Below are 4582 nucleotides of genomic sequence, written 5' to 3' on the forward strand. Positions count from 1 at the left end.
TCAATTCCTTGAAGGGTATGATATTGTTTTATTTTAGTCTTTTTTTTTAACATTTAGTCCATTTCCATAAATTTCACATCATGCAGCCCAGTCTCACTCATTTTCCCCTCTTCTTGTATCTGTCTTCCACCCTTTCAACTTCTGTCCTTAACAGAGAAAAAAAATCACTTTGTGGAAGCTGTGTCACAGTGTGTCCCACAGTATACACTTTTGTCCATACTTTTTTGCTTGCAAATGATCATTGTAATGACTAGTATTCGGTTTGGTATTAGGGCTCTGGCTTCTGCCACTCTATCAGTACTGGACCTCACTGGGAATCATTGCCCTGTGTCATGGAGGTTCTGTAGTTTTGTATCTATGGGATGTTGTGGATGGGCTTGGTGGTGTTCTTGTGAATCAATCACCTAATGAATAAAGGAGCCAATCACTGGTCAAATAGGCTGGACTTCTGGGTTGGACAGCGGAAGAGAGGAAGCAGGAAGGAGTTAAGCTCTCTCTGGAATGGGGACAGCAGAAGGATAAGATGTAGCTACTAGAGTTTCCCTGTATCATGGTGGATCCACAAGGATTCGCCACCAGGGGAATCGGATTTTAATAAGGCTTACAAGATTAGGTTTTAGTTGTTGCTCCTAGAGATTGAGTTTTCTGATCTAAGTTTGTGTTGCGTTTACCTTCACACAGTGGCTCATCTGGGTTCGAGAGGGAAAGGTAGGGCGGCAAAGCCTGATGTGCACCACAAAGACCATGGGGAGTATGAAGCACGGGGTTGGCGTGATAGCAACCCACCCGTGGAACCTAGCGAGATGTTGAGTTCTGAGTCAGAGTCTCCACGAGATAAAAACAGGTAGGCCATTGCCTGCCAGTGCTTGGGCCAGGCCGCCGAGGGCAGAGTTGGAGGCACAAGTGTGGGAACGTGCCAGATTGTTTTTTAATATTTCTCACCACAATGGGATTGACCTCTTCTGTACTCCTGAAAGACATTTATGGGATGGTCTAATTTAAAGTTCTGGATCTGAGCCTGACCAGTATCTGAACTTGTCAACCTACCCTTTTCTCCCACTCTCAGGCCCTCCTTGCCAGCTCACCCACAACCCTCCATAACAAGGGCCGTACCCTGCTGCCTAGATGAGATGCAGGGCCCACTCTCTGGTGTGTTAACAGCCAGTGAAGGACATGGCCAGTTCTTCCACTCTCGTGATCCTGGACCAGCTCTCCTGCCTACTATAGGTGGAGAGGGGTTAGAGAGGAGATGAGAGCATCTCATGTCAAAGCCAATTCTCCCATACTCATACCTTGAGGGATGGCTCACCTACAACTCCCTCAATGTGCAAGCAGTGCTCTCCCCAGCGCTGCGTCTGGCTAGGTATCCCTCAATGTGCAAGCAGTGCTCTCCCCAGCGCTGCATCTGGCTGGGTATGGTATCAACTCTCCTACTCTCATGCCTCCAGGGCAGGCTCTCCCGTCATGATGAGGACTGGGGACAGTTCTGCACAGTCCTCAGACTTCAACATTTCCCGGGGTGGCAGCCCAGACCAGGGTTGTCTACTTGACTTTTGGTAGCAACATCCCCTGTACTGCAGGACTAGGAACTCAGATGTGGGCCCTGATGACAGCACAGGCCAGGATTCCATCGGATTCCATCATGGTCCTGTGTAACATCACCCGCTACTCACATCACACTGTTCCTCACTTCCCTTGAGTCATTGGTTCTGTCTCTCTATACTGGGCCACATCTTTCTGTTTCTCTTCCATTTCTCTACCACTTCCTCCTCTTAGTACCACGCAGAGTCTCTGTCTTCGGTCACCCCAGGAGTGGTCTCAGGAGTGCTGCGTCCTGCTCATGCATTATGGTGCTAGGCAGGGGTCATCTGTGGGAATGGTCACTGCTCCCGCTCTGCCCCCAGCCACATCAGGCCTGTGAGGTACCAGAGTGGTGTTCAATCCATTTAAGGCTTACTTCTCACCCAGATAGCCCAAGGCTTACTTCTTCCAAAGGCCACAGTCCTAGGCAGGGTTCTTTTAGTTTCCCCATCCTGGAAGCGTGGTGCCCCAGGATGACTTGCGGTCATCTCAGGGTAGCTCCCTATCTGGTGCCAGACTGGTGGTTGTCTCAGGTTCCCTTTTTTCAGGGACCTTTAGGCTGCTAATTCATAGGTCAGAACACTGAACATAGACTCGTCTCCTCTCTGCCACCTACTGACGCACATGTGACACAGCAGCCACAGCTGCAATACCTCTCCGGCAGCAGTGAAAGTGCTTTTGTTCCACTATCTTCTTTGTCAGAGGCAGCACTAAAGGCTTTCAGTTAGTTTTGCCAACCATAATTGCCCTGATCCCGTAGGTCAGTTGGTGAAAATTATACCAGCTTCTAAATATGTCTATCTCAATTATGCATTCTGGGTCTGTGGAAATGACCATGAGATGAGCTTGGGGACCCAATGGACTTACTGATTCAGACTTCCACCAAAACTTCATCAATTACCTGACCTCCACAAGACCCTACTTTAACTGGAGGGTCACAGTATCTCTTGGGGTCTGAGAAATCAGCATCAATTCAGAACCAGTATCTAATAGATCCCCCCCCCCTTCCAAAAAAAAAGTCTGGTTATTTCCTTTCCCCCAGTGTACAGTTCTCCTTGTAGAAGGCTGTAGGTCCTTCCAGGGAAGGGCTAAGGAAAAGCTAACAGTAAAACTCTTAGGTATTTTATCATGGTCTTTCCTCAGGGACACCTGGTCACCCCCTTCATTCAAGGGGTACAGGGCCTGTAAACTATCTCCAATTTAGAAACTGCTTCACAGGCTGAGATTCCCTTTTCCCATGATCCACTGTATCCTTCTTTCATTTGTTTGAGGGTTTTTCTACTTAAACAGATCAAACAAAAATGCAGGAGGCTTCTTATCTAGTTCATGCCTGGAAACTCCTTGATCGATTAGCAGTACAAAAGGTCCAGACAAGTCCTACCATGATAAATATTACTTTGTCTCTGCTGCCCATTACAAATTAGACCATTATGGGCGTTGCTTTTCAGTGCTGCACATTACAATGACTATGATCACTTTGCCTTTAATAAGTGCTGCCTGCCACCTGGCTCCTGCTAACTTAGAGCTCAGTAAACCTATTTAAATTAATTCATCCAAAGGAGCAGCAACATCTCCCACCCTAAGGTCTGGCACAAGGAAAGGGGCAACAACAAAGCTCTTCACATATGCTTAGTGCCCCATCACCATTTTGTAGAATCTGCTACCTACAGTCTTGTAGGATTAATGAAGGAGCATGTCTTCTGGGGCTATCCATTGTGGAAGATGAGGTTTCACACAGCACAGTCACTTTAGCATTACAATTTCTCTGAGCCTTAAATCTCCTCATCAACACTAAGCCTAGGGATACCGGACATCTCCAATGCCTTTTCAGTAGTCATTTTGATAAATGCTTCTGCTTATCATCCAAAAGGAACTTTTAACACCTTAAAAAAACTGTGAGATTTCATATTAAACTTACAATTTCCACTCAGTTGATCCATATCACTAAACACAGTTTGATCCAGTGTTTGTTCCATCATTATCCCATACCCTTAAAATCCATTCCCACTCTTATTTCCAGACTTCTGCTTAAATGTATTAACAAATGCTTTAAGTTCATTAGTAGTGTAGTGAACCTCATCATGGACTACACTTTCTATGTCTCCTCTCGGAAACTACTTAGTCTTATAGGTCTAAGAGGTCCTGAGATACATAAGCATTGTCTTGCCTGGCATCTCCTCCACAGAGAGTCATTGCTGGGTTAACATATAAGGGAGATTAATTTCACCAGTCAAAGGTGGAAAAGGCAATGTTTCAGGTTTTGGGAGTGTTAAGTACTACTTCTGCTGAGGGTTGAGAGACTTCAGATGAGATAAATTCATGAGAATCTGAGGGTTCAAAGTTCTCAGCTTCAGTAGTATTCTCTTATACATCCTCGGCCCAAGTTACAGAATTCCATTCTTTGCTAACTAATGTCCTTTAACCCCTCACACACTCTAAGGCTGGGACTTGAATCATTTTCACTGCAATTCAGATAATCTTATAATGAGTGCTTCAGCTTGTTTTCTCACAACTACTGGAGAGAAAGATTCTCTTCTAGGGCACACTTAAACCTGTTAGATTGTTTATGTCCATCTGGAGCCAGTAAATTTTATCACTGAATTTGTTTCTATCCTGAGATGCTAGAAACTGGTTAATTTTTATCATGGAAATCATTCTCTTCCTTTGTCAGTTTATCCAAGATGCTAGGAACAACCAACCACATTATCAATTTTCTTTTTTTTTTTTCACAAATTGTCAAAAAAGTTTTATATACAGAGTCACCAAATCCTTTGACTTTCACATTTGGCAAATCAAGATAATCAAATGCATTTGTTTCTTTAAGTTTGAAGGTAGTTTGCACCATGGGCCTTCAGTACTTTCTGAGATTCTAGGAGGGGTTTTAGTATCTCTAGAGGTTTCAGTTACTGTAAGTATTGGCAAATTGAAAAACCTACTGCAGCTACTCAAAAATCCAATCCTTTTATTTCTGTTGCTTTAGAACCACGTGTGGCACAAAAAT

At 44.6% G+C, this 4582-nt stretch overlaps 1 pseudogene; it reads right to left on the reverse strand.

The window, feature by feature from the left end:
* Window positions 1–2125: 2125 nt before the first annotated feature.
* On the reverse strand, window positions 2126–2249 carry LOC116100189 (annotated as a pseudogene).
* Between the last annotated feature and the right edge of the window lie 2333 nt (window positions 2250–4582).

The sequence above is a fragment of the Mastomys coucha genome, unplaced genomic scaffold (genome assembly GCF_008632895.1).
Source record: "Mastomys coucha isolate ucsf_1 unplaced genomic scaffold, UCSF_Mcou_1 pScaffold20, whole genome shotgun sequence".
Taxonomy (NCBI): Eukaryota; Metazoa; Chordata; class Mammalia; order Rodentia; family Muridae; genus Mastomys; species Mastomys coucha.